Source organism: Bombina bombina, chromosome 1 (assembly GCF_027579735.1).
Source record: "Bombina bombina isolate aBomBom1 chromosome 1, aBomBom1.pri, whole genome shotgun sequence".
Classification (NCBI taxonomy): Eukaryota; Metazoa; Chordata; class Amphibia; order Anura; family Bombinatoridae; genus Bombina; species Bombina bombina.
The window spans coordinates 1255847376-1255864883 of NC_069499.1; the positions used below are offsets into that span (position 1 = coordinate 1255847376).

At 39.8% G+C, this 17508-nt stretch overlaps 1 protein-coding gene across 1 annotated transcript in view; it reads left to right on the forward strand.

Moving 5' to 3' along the window:
* KLHL36 (kelch like family member 36) overlaps positions 1-17508 on the forward strand; it is a 168978-nt gene that overhangs the window by 138078 nt on the left and 13392 nt on the right. The gene's annotated exons all lie outside the window — the stretch shown is intronic.

The window sequence follows — 17508 nt, forward strand, 5'->3', positions numbered from 1 at the left end:
CACGCATATTTAAAGCAATATAGCCCCACCTTGAAGATTGTCTTAACCAATCAAATGCTTAATTTATGTCCAGTTAATAAACTCCAAAAGAAGAAGAACCCAGCTACCTGTAGGTGTCACCCTTGTCCAAGAAATGACAATTGACAGGACTCCAGGGCATAAGCTGTTAGCCTCCTTTTGATGTTGGACAATGTTGTTTATGACCCTTTTATACAAAAATGGGCTATATACGTCCTTTGAAGTTCTAGGAATGATATGAAGTTGTTACGGTACTGACCCTCCCAAGGACTTCATAAGCATTTAGCTCTGTGATGACTCTGTGATAAGGACATCCTTTGAAGTACTGTTCAGAGATACCATTTGTTGTATTCCAGTCTAGTACATATTTGCAAGAAGATACCATTTTTAAGAAACTGGTTTAATATTTTGAAGCTCTGTTTAGAGAGATACCATCTCCAGTTAGTTTCACTTGTCCAAAGAAACTGGTTTAGATATTAAGTCTAAATTCAACAAGAAATTTGTTATACAAAATTATACTTATTACATATCCCCTCTTTGTGTCTGACTGACACACGTAGATCCATTGTGTTGAAACAGGAAAAACATTTGCACTTGTCAGGCATCAAATCCATATTGCAAGTTTTCTTCAGACATGTGGCTTTGTGTGGTGCATGGCTATTCAAAGGACCATAGAGTATCTATAAAATCATTCTTCTAAATCCTTCCTTAAATGTAGCTACCTAAATATCTCAAATAGAATGTCTAGCATTGGATATTAAACATTTCAGTACTCTTGCTGGGCCTATGGCTCTTATCTGCCGTCAATATCTATGCTTCTATAGAATACAAATAAAAATGATGGAAACAATATGAACCACATAGTACACAAACCAATCGTCTACAAAAACAATGTCGTTATTAGATTAGGAAATAGAATGGACCCTATCACACACAAATTATTGACAATTGATATTATTGATTTGCATTAATATAACACAATAGATTCACATTTTTTTGTTGGGCTTATTTCTTTGTGTAATAAATCAGTCTTTAAGGTTGACAAACAAATGTGACACATTTATTATTATAAATTGTATATATAGGTGACCCGATTCATAAGTCATGACCTAAATGCACTGTAAAATATTGTCAAAATTTTGCTGTTATGTTTTTCTTTACTTCATCATTCAGTTGTTACAAAACATACATTACCAATATGAATTAAAATGTTGTCCGTTTAAATGTACCTGTGATTTGAGCATGGAACACAATTATTTGAATTATGCTAAATTTCATTAACCATGCAAGGAGTTTATTTTTGTTACTGAACCAAAGTCTACTATCCATAATAAAGTGTTATTTTGTCATTCCTACCTGTCTGTTCTTTATACGCATATTTAAAGCAATATAGCCCCATCTTGAAGATTGTCTTAACCAATCAAATGCTTAATTTATATCCAGTTGATAAATCCCAGAAGAAGTAGTCAGCTACCTGTAGGTGTCACCCTTCTCCAAGAAATTACATTTGACAGGACTCCAGGGTATAAGCTGTTAGCCTCCTTTGATGTTGGACAATGCTGCTTATGACCCTTTTATAAGAACATGGGCTATATACGTCCTTTGAAGTTCCAGGAATGGTATGAAGTTGTTATGGTACTGACCCTCCCAAGGACTTCATAAGCCTTTAGATCTGTGATGACTCTGTGGTAAGGACATCCTTTGAAGTTCTGTTCAGAGATACTATCTGTTGTATTCCAGTCTAGTACATATTTGCAAGAAGATAACATTCTTAAGAAACTGGTTTAATACTTTGAAGCTCTGTTTAGAGAGATACTATCTCCAGTTAGTTTCACTTGTCCCAAGAAACTGGTTTAGATATTAAGAGGCCCATTTATCAAGCTCCGAATGGAGCTTGAGGGCCCGTGTTTCTGGCGAGTCTTCAGACTCGCCAGAAACAGCAGTTATGAAGCAGCGGTCTTAAGACTGCTGCTCCATAACCCTGTCCACCTGCTCTGAGCAGGTGGACAGGAATCACCACAATTCAACCCGATCGGGTTGATTGACACCTCCCTGCTGGCGGCCCATTGGCTGCAAGTCTGCAGGGGGCGGCGTTGCACCAGCAGCCCTTGTGAGCTGCTGGTGCAATGCTGAATACGGATAGCGTATTGCTCTCCGCATTCAGCGATGTCTGTCGGACGTGATCCACACTGTTGTATCAGGTCCGACAGACATTTGATAGTTCGGCCTCTAAGTCTGAATTCAACAAGAAATTGTAATACAAAATTATACTTATTACACAAGCCTAGTAGATCTTCTGCTGCTTAGGCTGGCTTGCTAGACCTGCATCAAGGTACCCTTTCCGTAGCTCAATATGCAGTTTCGCACTCTAGCGGCCGAGACCTCATAGAATCAGGAAGCTTTAAGAGCAGCTTTTCGTAAGGGACTCTCTGAACGTCTCAAAGACTAACTTGTGTTTCGGGATCTCCCGGATTCCCTAGAAGACCTATACAAGCTCTGTATCAGACTTGACGCTAGGTATAGCGAAAAACAGCAAGAAAAAAAGAGAAGTCGCAAACCTATATCCGCCTTGCTCCTCGTTTCTCCAATCCAGTGTCCTTTTCCGGAACAAGTAGAATCTATGGAAGTTGGAACCATTAAATTGACGGAGACTGAACGCCTGAGAAGATGGACACTTGGTCTGTGTTTATATTGTGGCCTTAAAGGTCATTTATTGAGGGAATGTCCCACAAAGCCAGTAAAAGCCAGTGCTTAACTCCAGTTTGAGGGACTGCGTTAAGCCAGATAGAATTTTCTTCCCTCAACAACAAACTCTTTGTGCCTGTAACTATCCACCTCAGATATTGCAAGATCCATTCCCAAGGCCTCATTGATTCAGGGGCAGGAGGAGTTTTCATCGACTCATCCTTTGTATCGTCCCACAAAATAACTCTTCATTCTAAAGACTATTCTGTCAAGGTTTATACAATCAGCGGTGATTCGTTTGGTTCAGAACTTATTCTGTTTTCCATTAAGCTTCTACGTTTTTCTGTTGAAGTATTCCACTCCAAATTAATTTTCTTTGACGTTATTCTGACTCCTCAATTTCCCTGGCTCCAGTTGCACAACCCAACGTTTTCCTGGACTCAAGGTGAGCTTTCTTCATGGGGTTCTACGTGTTTTCAGTCACTATAGCACTTGCCTTGGAAACACCTGATTCCTTACCAGTATCTTATCAGGAGTTCCTTGATGTGTTCTCCAAAAAAGAGGCTGAACGCCTTCCTCCTCATCGTTCATTTGATTGCCCCATTGACCTCCTTCCTGGAGCACCTTTCCCCACGTGGCAAGACCTATCCTCTGTCCAGGCCTGAAAACCTCGCCATGGAGGAATATATCAAGGGCAATCTGGCTAGAGGTTTCATACGACCCTCTTCTTCTCCAGTCGGGGCTGGGTTCTTTTTTGTGGAAAAGAAAGACGGTGGTCTTCGTCCCTGTATTGACTACAGAGTTCTGAACCAGATTACGGTAAAAAAAACAGCTGCCGCTTATTCCTAAACTGTTTACTTACCTTTAAGGTGCTACAATTTTCACCAAATTGAATCTGCGGGGTGCATACAATCTTATCAGAATTCGCAAAGGGGACAAATGGAAGACGGCTTTTAATACTCGATTCGGACACTATGAATACCTGGTCATGCCATTCTGGCTCTGCAACGCCCCCGCAGTATTCCAACATTTCGTGAACGAAATATTGCATGACTATTTGAACACCTTTATAATTATCTACCTTGATGATATTCTCATCTTCTCTCAATCTCTTCAAGACCATATATCTCATGTCAGGAAGGTACTCCAACGACTCAGAGATAATCATCTCTTTGCCAAAATAGAAAAATGTTTCATCCGGATTCTGTCCCCTTCTTGGGTTTCATTATTTCCAAGACAGGTTTTGAAATGGATCCCACTAAATTGTCGGCCATTATCGAATGGCCCAGACCAACCTCCCTTAAAACTCTCCAACGTTTTCTGGGCTTCGCCAGTTATTATAGGAAGTTTATCAAAGGTTTTGCCACTATTTCTGCACCCCTTACTCCCTTAATAAAAAAAGGACAGAATTGCAAAGAGTGGTCCTCTAAATCCACTCAGGCCTTTTAAACTCTCAAAGTGGCTTTTTCTTCTGCTTCAATCTTACATCATACTGACCCTGAACTTCAGTTCATCTTGGAAGTGGAAGCTTCCTCTGTAGCCGCAGGAGTGGTTCTTTCCAAACGCATCCCCGAATCCAGTAAAATCCATCCAGTGGGTTTGTTCTCTAAAAAATTCAACTCATTCAAATTGATCTATGATGTTGGAAACAAAGAGTTGTTAGCTATCAAGATGGTTTTGGACGAATGGAGGCATTGGTTGGAGGGTACTACTCAGCCTTTCTTGATCCTAACTGATCACAATAATCTACTCTACCTTAAAACAGCCAGACGCATGAACTCTCGCCAGGCTAGGTGGTTGCTGTACTTTTCCAGATTTCATTATGTTCTTTCCTACATCCCCAGTACCAAAAATATCAAAGCTGATGCCCTTTCCAGACAGTTTCAACCGGTCAACGCTGTACAATAAGAACCAGGCAATATCCTACGTCCTTATGAAATAATAGCTCAGCTTTCAGTCTCTAAGATTTACATGCTGCTCAGGAGAATCTTCCATCTGATTGCAAACCCTGCGCAGGCCTTCTTTTTATTCCCGAGCTCCTCCGCTCTAAACTTCTTCATTGGGCCCATGATAATGTCCTTACTGGACATCCAGGATTCAGCAATACTTCATGGAAACTGAAGCAACATGTCTGGTGGCCCTCTTTAGAAAAAGACTGTATGTGCATCCAATAAAACCCCACATCATCTTCCTTTGGGTCTGCTTCAGCCTCTGCCCATTCCTCATTAACCTTGGACTCATTTGTCCATGCATTCTATCACTGACCTTCCACTCTCAGCTGGTAATAACAATACTATTTGGGTGACAGTTGATAGATTCACTAAATCTGCTCATTTTGTTCCTTTATCTTGATAACCGTCAGCCAACAAACTCTTTGAACTTTGTATTCAGCATATTGTAAGATTGCATGGTTTTGCACTCAATATTGTATCAGACAGAGGAGTACTGTTTTTTTCCCAGTTTTGGAGATCTCTTTGTAAGCAGTTTGGTACTACCATATCTTTCTCTACATCTCACCACCTAACATCTCTAATGGTCAAACCGAGAGGGTCAACCAGTGTTTGGAAACAAACCTTAGACACCATGTAGATCATCATCATTCGAATTGGGCCCAGTTGTTGCCTCTTGGTGATTTGGCTCATAATTCCAGTGGTAATGCTTCTCTGAAGACCTCACCCTTTAAAGCGCCTTACGGATTAGAGACCAGAATCTTTCCTCTAACTACCACTGGAGTACCCGCTGCTGATCTATCTGCCCAAAGACTGTGTCGACATTGACGGAGAATCCGTCGTCTCCTCTCCGCTTCGAAACGGTATAAATTCTATGCTGATCGCAAACAGAAAGAGGCACCCAAGTACCGTTGAGGGGATACTGTCATGGATCCGATCATTGCCATGTCACTGCCGCTCCCGGATCCGTCTGCTCTCCTCTGTAGCGTCACGTTGCCTAGCAACGTGACGCGGTCTCTCAGCCGACCCGCTCTGATGACGTCAGACGTGTCTTTAAATCTCCGGCGGGACTGTACTTCTGGGCCTGTTTGTTGGATTGTTCCTGTTTCCTGGTGTGACGAATTAAACCTTTTCAACGTGACTTCACAATAGAGAGGTGTGGCCTGAAGGGCTTAATATCATGCAGCTTTCCTTAACCTTGTAACTCTACAAAAGGACTTTAAAAAGGGAAACCGCATTAACCCCTAAATCCTGTCCACACCGCTCTAACAATTTCTGCCACCACCAAAACTTCTAAATAAGATGGGGTGTTTTGGAGCCCCAATAACTCACACAATTAACAATTAGGTAACGTGCCTTTAACCTTGTCTCAACAGAGTGTGAATTCAGATATTAGAGCCCAAAGACAGAATGAGATTTCTAACGGCTAGATTTGGAGTTTTGTCGGTAACGACCCGAAAAACTAACGCCGGCTTTTTTCTGGCCGCACCATAAAAATAACTCTGGTATTGAGAGTCCACATAAAGGCTGCGTTAGGCTCCAAAAAAGGAGCGTAGAGCATTTTTAACGCAGCTTCAACTCTCAATACCAGAGTTGCTTACGCAAGCGGCTAGCCTCAAAAACGTGCTCATGCACGATTCCCCCATAGGAAACAATGGGGCTGTTTTAGCTGAAAAAAAACCTAACACCTGCAAAAAAGCCGCGTTCAGCTCTTAACGCAGCCCCATTGTTTGCTATGGGGAAACACTTCCTACGTCTGCACCTAACACCCTAACATGTACCCCGAGTCTAAACACCCCTAACCTTACACTTATTAACCCCTAATCTGCCGCCCCCGCTATCGCTGACACCTGCATTTTATTTTTATCCCCTAATCTGCCGCTCCGTAAACCGCCGCTACTTACATTATCCCTATGTACCCCTAATCTGCTGCCCCTAACACCGCCGACCCCTATATTATATTTATTAACCCCTAATCTGCCCCCCTCAACGTCGCCTCCACCTGCCTACACTTATTAACCCCTAATTTGCCGAGCGGACCGCACCGATATTATAATAAAGTTATTAACCCCTAATCCGCCTCACTAACCCTATCATAAATAGTATTAACCCCTAATCTGCCCTCCCTAACATCGCCGACACCTAACTTCAATTATTAACCCCTAATCTGCCGACCGGAGCTCACCGCAATTCTAATAAATGGATTAACCCCTAAAGCTAAGTCTAACCCTAACACTAACACCCCGCTAAATTAAATATAATTTTAATCTAACGAAATTAATTAACTCTTATTAAATAAATTATTCCTATTTAAAGCTAAATACTTACCTGTAAAATAAACCCTAATATAGCTACAATATAAATTATAATTACATTGTAGCTATTTTAGGATTAATATTTATTTTACAGGCAATTTTGTAATTATTTTAACCAGGTACAATAGCTATTAAATAGTTAAGAACTATTTAATAGTTACCTAGTTTAAATAATTACAAAATTACCTGTAAAATAAATCCTAACCTAAGTTACAATTAAACCTAACACTATACTATCATTAAATTAATTAAATAAAATTCCTACAATTACCTACAATTAAACCTAACACTACACTATCAATACATTAATTAAATACAATATCTACAAATAACTGCAATGAAATAAACTAACTAAAGTACAAAAAATAAAAAAGAACTAAGTTACAAAAAATAAAAAAATATCTACAAACATAAGAAAAATATTACAACAATTTTAAACTAATTACACCTACTCTAAGCCCCCTAATAAAACAACAAAGCCCCCCAAAATAAAAAATGCCCTACCCTATTCTAAATTACTAAAGTTAAAAGCTCTTTTACCTTACCAGCCCTGAACAGGGCCCTTTGCGGGGCATGCCCCAAGAAGTTCAGCTCTTTTGCCTGTAAAAAAAAACATACAATAACCCCCCCAACATTACAACCCACCACCCACATACCCCTAATCTAACCCAAACCCCCCTTAAATAAACCTAACACTAAGCCCCTGAAGATCATCCTACCTTGTCTTCACCTCACCAGGTATCACCGATCCGTCCTGGCTCCAAAATCTTCATCCAACCCAAGCGGGGGTTGGCGATTCTATCAGCCAATCGGAATTAAGGTAGGAATATTCTGATTGGCTGATGGAATCAGCCAATCAGAATCAAGTTCAATCCGATTGGCTGATCCAATCAGCCAATCAGATTGAGCTTGCATTCTATTGGCTGTTCCGATCAGCCAATAGAATGCGAGCTCAATCTGATTGGATCAGCCAATCGGATTGAACTTGATTCTGATTGGCTGATTCCATCAGCCAATCAGAATATTCCTACCTTAATTCCTATCAGCCAATCGGAATTCGAGGGACGCCATCTTGGATGACGTCCCTTAAAGGAACCGTCATTCTTCAGTTGGACGTCGCCGAAAGAAGATGGGTCCGCGATGGAGGTCTTCAGGATGGAGCCGGTCGTCATCGGATGAAGATAGAAGATGCCGCTTGGATCAAGATGGTTGCCGGTCCGGATCGCCTCTTCTTCCCGGATAGGATGAAGACTTTGGAGCCTCTTCTGGACCTCTTCAGCCACCGGATGATGGATCGCCAACCCCCGCTTGGGTTGGATGAAGATTTTGGAGCCAGGACGGATCGGTGATACCTGGTGAGGTGAAGACAAGGTAGGATGATCTTCAGGGGCTTAGTGTTAGGTTTATTTAAGGGGGGTTTGGGTTAGATTAGGGGTATGTGGGTGGTGGGTTGTAATGTTGGGGGGGGGGGTATTGTATGTTTTTTTTTACAGGCAAAAGAGCTGAACTTCTTGGGGCATGCCCCGCAAAGGGCCCTGTTCAGGGCTGGTAAGGTAAAAGAGCTTTTAACTTTAGTAATTTAGAATAGGGTAGGGCATTTTTTATTTTGGGGGGCTTTGTTGTTTTATTAGGGGGCTTAGAGTAGGTGTAATTAGTTTAAAATTGTAATATTTTTCTTATGTTTGTAAATATTTTTTTATTTTTTGTACTTTAGCTAGTTTATTTAATTGTATTTATTTGTAGGAATTGTATTTAATTAATTAATTTATTGATAGTGTAGTGTTAGGTTAATTGTAGGTAATTGTAGGTAGTTTATTTAATTAATTTATTGATAGTGTAGTGTTAGGTTTAATTGTAACTTAGGTTAGTATTTATTTTACAGGTAATTTTGTAATTATTTTAACTATTTTAGCTATTAAATAGTTCTTAACTATTTAATAGCTATTGTACCTGGTTAAAATAAATACAAAGTTACCTGTAAAATAAATATTAATCCTAAAATAGCTATAATCTAATTATAATTTATATTGTAGCTATATTAGGATTTATTTTACAGGTAAGTATTTAGCTTTAAATAGGAATAATTTATTTAATAAGAGTTAATTAATTTCGTTAGATGTAAATTATATTTAACTTAGGGGGTGTTAGTGTTGGGGTTAGACTTAGCTTTAGGGGTTAATACATTTATTAGAGTAGCGGTGAGCTCCAGTCGGCAGATTAGGGGTTAATAATTGAAGTTAGGTGTCGGCGATGTTAGGGAGGGCAGATTAGGGGTTAATACTATTTATTATAGGGTTAGTGAGGCGGATTAGGGGTTAATAACTTTATTATAGTAGCGCTCAGGTCCGCTCGGCAGATTAGGGGTTAATAAGTGTAGGCAGGTGGAGGCGACGTTGAGGGGGGCAGATTAGGGGTTAATAAATATAATATAGGGGTCCGCGGTGTTAGGGGCAGCAGATTAGGGGTACATAAGGATAACGTAGGTGGCGGCGCTTTGCGGTCGGCAGATTAGGGGTTAATAAATGTAGGCAGATGGAGGCGACGTTGAGGGGGGCAGATTAGGGGTTAATAAATATAATACAGGGGTCGGCTGTGTTAGGGGGAGCAGATTAGGGGTACATAAGGATAACGTAGGTGTCGGTCGGCAGATTAGGGGTTAAAAAAATGTATTCAAGTGTTGGCGATGTGGGGGGACCTCGGTTTAGGGGTACATAGGTAGTTTATGGGTGTTAGTGTACTTTAGAGTACAGTAGTTAAGAGCTTTAGAAACCGGCGTTAGCCCAGAAAGCTCTTAACTACTGACTTTTTTCCTGCGGCTGGAGTTTTGTCGTTAGATGTCTAACGCTCACTTCAGAAACGACTCTAAATACCGGAGTTAGAAAAATCCCATTGAAAAGATAGGATACGCAATTGACGTAAGGGGATCTGCGGTATGGAAAAGTCCCGGCTGAAAAGTGAGCGTTAGACCCTATTTTGAGTGACTCCAAATACCGGCGGTAGCCTAAAACCAGCGTTAGGAGCCTCTAACGCTGGTTTTCACGGCTAACGCCAAACTCCAAATCTAGGGCTAAGTGTTTAATAACAAAAGTATCAATACGGGTTACACAGGACCAAATTATAAAAACTTTCCAAAAAAACATACAGGTACAAAGTTACAATTCTTTAAACAAATAATTGGGGCATAAAAAGAATACACACACAATATCCAACTTATTACCAAGTTCCTTTAGGTATGTGGAGAACTGCCGTTCATGATGTTGGTTGCTTGGGTCCCAGAGCAATTCTAACCCAGCCTTTCTATTACATAAAGTTTAAAACTCAAATTCTCTTTGTCTTGTCAAAGTCCTCGCCCTAGTCATAATTTACTATGAGTTAGCCAATGCACAGCTGGCCGTGGCTCTCAGTATCAGGAGGGGGAAGGGTCTTGAAACTTCCTACACGTTACACAAAGAACATACAGTTCACATTAACCCTTTTTCAGGCTGAGACCACAATACCACCTCTGCTGGGTAGCCAATCCAGGTATCAACTACCCACACGATTGTATCATGACACCTGGGTACGTGCTTTTGTCCTGTGTGACTGCTCTATCTGCCTACATTATTTACCGACCTCTGCTTTGCCTGACCACTATCGGAGTACCCTCTGCCTGCATCAAGTGACTCTGACCTCTGCCTTGCCTGACCACTCTATTGGATTACCCTCTGCCTGCCTAAAGTGACTCTGACCTCTGCTTCACCTGACCACTCTCTCGGATAATCCTTTATCTAACAATAAGAAATACTGTCCTCTGCTTTGCCGGCTCTCTGAATACAGTACTCAGCTTTCCTGTGTCTGCATCTTCTGTAAGTACTCAGTTCTGTGTTTTCTACAGTATTGCTTCTTATTTCTGAGTGGGTCACGTCCTGGGTTTCTCTCAGTGTGCTAGTGTGTGTGACTGTGACATATTCACTCTAGCACTTGGGCCTAGCCTGGACTGATTCTATACAGCTGACCGTACAAACGGGCCAAATTTGGGGTTTTCTCTTATGGGTAAAAGTAGGGGATAAAGGGTAGAGATATGTGTACTTGTGGCGATCACTTTGTACCATTCATGAAAAAATTTCGTGACCAATGGATATTGAGATATTAACTGTACCCGGTCACAAGGAACCAGCCAGGTTGTTGTCCTCATATTGCCTTTGTCAAATATATAGTTATCTATTTGGACACAGACCTTCTGTTAAGGCAGGACTCCGCTAGTCTTTGTAGAAGGACCGATCATCTATAAGGTTAGATCAAGGACCCCCAATCCCTTTCTATCTTTAGGGAGGTATAGTAAATTTCCTCACTCTAGGTTTTTTCCCATTCCATATAAAAACGAGTCCATCAATTTTTGAATTTGAGGGATATAATCTGAGGGAAGTGGAGTTGGGATAGTTTGAAAAAAGGTAAAGAAGACATGGGAGGATATTTATTTTTATCATTTCAATTCTTCCTAGCCAAGATACCGGTTTGTTGTCCATAAAGATAAATCTCTGGAGAGTTCTTCTTTAAAAGGAATCACCTCCAATGTTATTGGTTAAAAAGATAGATAACGCCAACATTGTTATATTAAAGGGATAATAAACACCAAAAATGTTAAATGTTTAAAAAGGTAATTAATCCCTTTATTTACCATTCCCCAGTTTTGCATAACCAACACTGTTATAGAAATATATTTTACCTCTGTAATTACCTTGTATCTAAGCTTCTGCAGACAGACTCCTTATCTCAGATATTTTGAAGACCTGCATGTCAGGCAATTAGTGCTGAATTAAAAGTTTAATAACTTCACGTGCATGAGCACAGTGTTATCTATATGACACACATGAACTAACGCCCTCTAGCTGTGAAAAACTGTCAAATGCATTCAGTTGAGAGGCTGCCTTCAAGGGCTTAGAAATTAGCATATGAGCCTACCTAGGTTTTGCTTTCAACTAAGAATAACAAGAGAACAAAGCAAATTTGATAATAAAAGTAAATTTGAAAGTTGTTTAAAATCACATGCCCTATCTGAATCATGACAGTTTAGTTTTATCACATGCTTTTTCATTAGCTTTTCACAACAGGAGATTTCTAGTTCATGTGAGCCATATAGATAACATTGTGCTCACGCACATGGAATTGTGCAGGACACAGCACTAACTGGCTAAAATGCAAGTCAATAGATAATAAATAAAACTTTAAGGTGGAAGTTAGAGACCCTTCTATCATTTTACAAGTCTGTTAATAATTGAGGTAATGCTTGTTCAATGTTAGTAATATTGAATATGATATTATCCGTATACAGTGAGTGCAGAATTATTAGGCAAATGAGTATTTTGACCACATCATCCTCTTTATGCATGTTGTCTTACTCCAAGCTGTATAGGCTCAAAAGCCTACTACCAATTAAGCATATTAGGTGATGTGCATCTCTGTAATGAGAAGGGGTGTGGTCTAATGACATCAACACCCTATATCAGATGTGCATAATTATTAGGCAACTTCCTTTCCTTTGGCAAAATGGGTCAAAAGAAGGACTTGACAGGCTCAGAAAAGTCAAAAATAGTGAGATATCTTGCAGAGGGATGCAGCACTCTTAAAATTGCAAAGCTTCTGAAGCGTGATCATTGAACAATCAAGCGTTTAATTCAAAATAGTCAACAGGGTCGCAAGAAGCGTGTGGAAAAACCAAGGCGCAAAATAACTGCCCATGAACTGAGAAAAGTCAAGCGTGCAGCTGCCAAGATGCCACTTGCCACCAGTTTGGCCATATTTCAGAGCTGCAGCATCACTGGAGTGCCCAAAAGCACAAGGTGTGCAATACTCAGAGACATGGCCAAGGTAAGAAAGGCTGAAAGAAGACCACCACTGAACAAGACACACAAGTTGAAACCTCAAGACTGGGCCAAGAAATATCTCAAGACTGATTTTTCTAAGTTTTTATGGACTGATGAAATGAGAGTGAGTCTTGATGGGCCAGATGGATGGGCCCGTGGCTGGATTGGTAAAGGGCAGAGAGCTCCAGTCCGACTCAGACGCCAGCAAGGTGGAGGTGGAGTACTGGTTTGGGCTGGTATCATCAAAGATGAGCTTGTGGGGCCTTTTCGGGTTGAGGATGGAGTCAAGCTCAACTCCCAGTCCTACTGCCAGTTTCTGGAAGACACCTTCTTCAAGCAGTGGTACAGGAAGAAGTCTGCATCCTTCAAGAAAAACATGATTTTCATGCAGGACAATGCTCCATCACACGCGTCCAAGTACTCCACAGCGTGGCTGGCAAGAAAGGGTATAAAAGAAGAAAATCTTTTGACATGGCCTCCTTGTTCACCTGATCTGAACCCCATTGAGAACCTGTGGTCCATCATCAAATGTGAGATTTACAAGGAGGGAAAACAGTACACCTCTCTGAACAGTGTCTGGGAGGCTGTGGTTGCTGCTGCACACAATGTTGATGGTGAACAGATCAAAACACTGACAGAATCCATGGATGGCAGGCTTTTGAGTGTCCTTGCAAAGAAAGGTGGTTATATTGGTCACTGATTTGTTTTTGTTTTGTTTTTGAATGTCAGAAATGTATATTTGTGAATGTTGAGATGTTATATTGGTTTCACTGGTAAAAATAAATAATTGAAATGGGTATATATTTGTTTTTTGTTAAGTTGCCTAATAATTATGCACAGTAATAGTCACCTGCACACGCAGATATCCCCCTAAAATAGCTATAACTAAAAACAAACTAAAAACTACTTCCAAAACTATTCAGCTTTGATATTAATGAGTTTTTTGGGTTCATTGAGAACATGGTTGTTGTTCAATAATAAAATTAATCCTCAAAAATACAACTTGCCTAATAATTCTGCACTCCCTGTACAGTGTGAACATGTATTTTACAGTTTTATTCCTGGTACTCTCCTATTGGAACATACTTTTTTATCAAGAGCTTCAGTAGATAAAACTAAGAGCATTGGGGACAGTGGCCAACACTGCTGGGTTCCATAATGTAAAGTGAAGGAACCTGAAAGGACACCATTTACCCTAACCTTTGCTTTAGGGTCTAAGTACAATGAGAAAACCATGTTCAGGAAGGCCACTCCAAAGTTCATACTCCGCAAAGTTTCATACAAGAATGACCAGTCAACCCGTCAAATGCCTTCTCTCGTTGGTCGAGAACTAGACCATGGGCAGAGAATGAAGCCTAGGATGGGTAATCAATTGTATACCTTTCAAGATATTATCCCTGACTTCCCTTCCTGGAACAAAGCCCACCTGATCTGTTGATATAAGCATGGGAAGAAATTTGTTGAGCCTGTTTACAAGGGCCTTTGCCAATATTTTAACATCAGTGTTCAATAATGAGGTAGTCATGAAAATTTAAGGCCTATCTGTGGGTGTTCCTGGCTTGGACAGGACCGATATCTGGTCCTCTTGCATGTGGTCTGGAAGAGACTTTGAATCGGCTAACTCATGGAACAGGTTAAGCATATGTGGCAAGAGTTGGGATCTAAAATGTTTGATATTTTATAGTAAGCCTGCCCGAGCTATTCCCTGACGGGAGATCTTTAATCGCCTGTTTTCACTGTTCTGTTTCAAGGGAGAATCCAAAAACTCTGAATCCTCTTCTCTATGATAACACAATGGAAGGTCTTTTCGGTAAGCTTGGATAAGAGACTGTTTGGAAGCTTGAGTCATAGGGCTTTGGGATTTAGAAATCGTATTCTGTTATATAAAGAGCCATAATAATTCCGAAAGAAATTTGCTATTGTTTTTACTATATTTGGTCACTGAACAATCTGGTTTTGAGCATTAGGATATATTATTTTTTGTTTATGGTGGATCATACAAGCCAATAGTTTGCCAGGCTTATTCCCCTGATCGAAAAAACATTGATTTAATTGCAGGGCCTTTCGTTGGTGGTCTTCTTGTAAAGGGTGTTTTAACTCAGTTCTTGTAATATCAAGATTTAAGGGTTCAGTTTTATGGCTTTTCTACAGCTCTGATATAAAATGTATTGTTCCCTGCGGGTCTGTAGTATCTTCACAGTAGTTTTACCTATCTCCATGCATAGTCTACCATGGAGGCATCTGACCATAGGATGGCACATGTGACTGGACCATGTAATTGACTCTATATGGCATCAGGAAACATTGTCAGACCTATGGAGTCAGTGAACAAGTAATCAATATGCAAGTATATTTTGTGTACATTAGAATAGAATGTATAATCTTTACTAGATGGGTGGAGTGTACTACAAATATGAATCTTGAGGTTTTCCAAAGTAGATCTCATCGTTTTGATCGTGTGTTTAGATTTACTAGATCTGCCCTTTGACATGGCCCGTAAAGAATTTGAAGGAACATTGAAATCTTCCCCTAGGAACAATGTGTCTTTTGTTTTTTTTCTAATAGGAGGTGGGATGCTTTCCTGAACAATTTATTCTGATTTTGATTAGGGCAGTAAACATTTAGTAATGTGATTGGGTGCCCAAACAGTCAAACTAGAAGTAAACCTGTTTTCTGGGTCTTTTTCCATGTGTAAAACCTGTGTAAAATAATGCCCACTCCATTTGGTTTACTTAGCCCTCTTTTCTGGGCTGTTGAGGCCCTTGGCATTAATTGTGGTCTTTAAATTTCTGCTTTCTATGCATCATTTTATCGATCTAAGGGGAAAAAGGGGGTATTGTCTGTAATATTCAACATGCAATATTTACTGTAGAGACAATGAGGCAGAGTCTCATGTACCTGCGAGTTCAATGGAGCGTTCATAGCGGGCTTTTCTGGCCTGAAATGGTGGAGTTCCATGCCAGATAGGTCTGTAGTGACCGTAGTGTCACAGTTTTGTTGTCTTTCGTTGCTATGATGCATACCGGGAATCCCTATCAGTATGGGATCTTCAGGGTGCGTAGTACTGTTTTTATATAACATAGTGATCTTACCTTTTACAATTCACATAATAGGGCTTAGATCTGAGAACATTTTAATAGGGAAGCCTGCATGTTGTATAGGATGCTTAGCCGTTGCATTTCAGACGATTTTCTTCTTTCTCTCAGAAGTTCAAGAGTTTAACTATCGTCCCTTGGTTGAGCTTTACCCTGTGATTTAGGCTGCAAGGCCCCAATGCACCCATTCCATTTGTATTTCATGGGGATGCTGGTGTACCTTTTAATTGTTCGAAACAAATGTTAAAGGTAGTCATTTTGGGATGAAAGGTTAACTGCCTTTTCAGTTTTTTCCCCCTTTTTCAGTTTTTTTCATGCTGATAAGGTGGTTTTACGAACTAAATTAGGGTTCCTCCCTAAGGTGGTGTTGAATCGTAACATCAAGAAATTGTTGTTCCTTCCTTGTGTCTTAATCCTTCTTCAGCGAAGCAACGTTTGCTTCACAACCTAGCTGTGGTTCGTGCCTTGAAGTTCTATCTTCAGGCTACTAAGGAATTTAAGAAGATATACAGAGGGCGACTCCTAGTGTGGAATTAGTAAGCAGAGTGTGAACCCACCAGCTTTACCCTTCAGAGATATACTCACAAAGTATAGAGCACACTGTAGTGCTAATGAAGCAAGCTGGGTATATTAAAAGTGGCCCAGCGCACATACCACTCCGGTGAAAGATGGTCCAATGTATTCAGAAGGTTCAGATAAAAAATTCAGGAGACTCCAGATATATATAAAAAACACTTTATATAAAAATATAACAGTGTACAATAAAAAATCAGTAGAATTCGCTACGCGTTTCTCAGAGCTACCACTCTGTTTCCTCAGGCAAGTTATACTGATCTAAAACTGAAGTCTCCTATTTATACATCCTCAAATAAATTAAAACATTGGTCACACCCAATTTACCAATTACTTATGCAAATGTTGCTATGGTGACCTTCACAATACAAACTGACTTTTCTTGATACCAGTATGTGAATATATAACTCATTGTATGCATAGATCTACTTTAACATATACAGCTAGTATCAAAACAAGTATATATCAGATATTACAATATATCTCATAAACATTTCGGAAGAAAACATATATAGTATGCACAATAGTGTTTCAGCAAAAAAACAAATACAGCACTCATATAGTTGGTTCATTAAATTTTCAGCAATCTCTCTTTATGAAAGTGAATGCACTATTTATTTCTATTTTATATGGTTAATAACTTCTTTATTTCATGAGGATTTCTTTCCTCCCCTTTGTTCATAGTAGAAAGTCTAATTTATTTATTAATTAAAAGCATTAGCTAGTTTGTTTATATCATATATAAAGCTGTCAGCTTGTGGGTGTGTGTCATTAGCCTATCTCACACTTCCATATGTGTGGGTAATGGCTAGTGGGCGTGTATCATTTATCGCCGGTCTTTAAATACAATTCCTCAACTTTCTTCCTAATATATTCTTACCCCTTTTGACATGATCTCCTACAATAAACTGTTTAAATGTTATCTGAATTGTTGTATTGTGCATATCATAAGCTGATTTTATGAAGGGCTATGTCTATTTGTTTAAAGCTCCCTCTCTGATTTCACAATGTCCAATGTGTAGGTGATAAT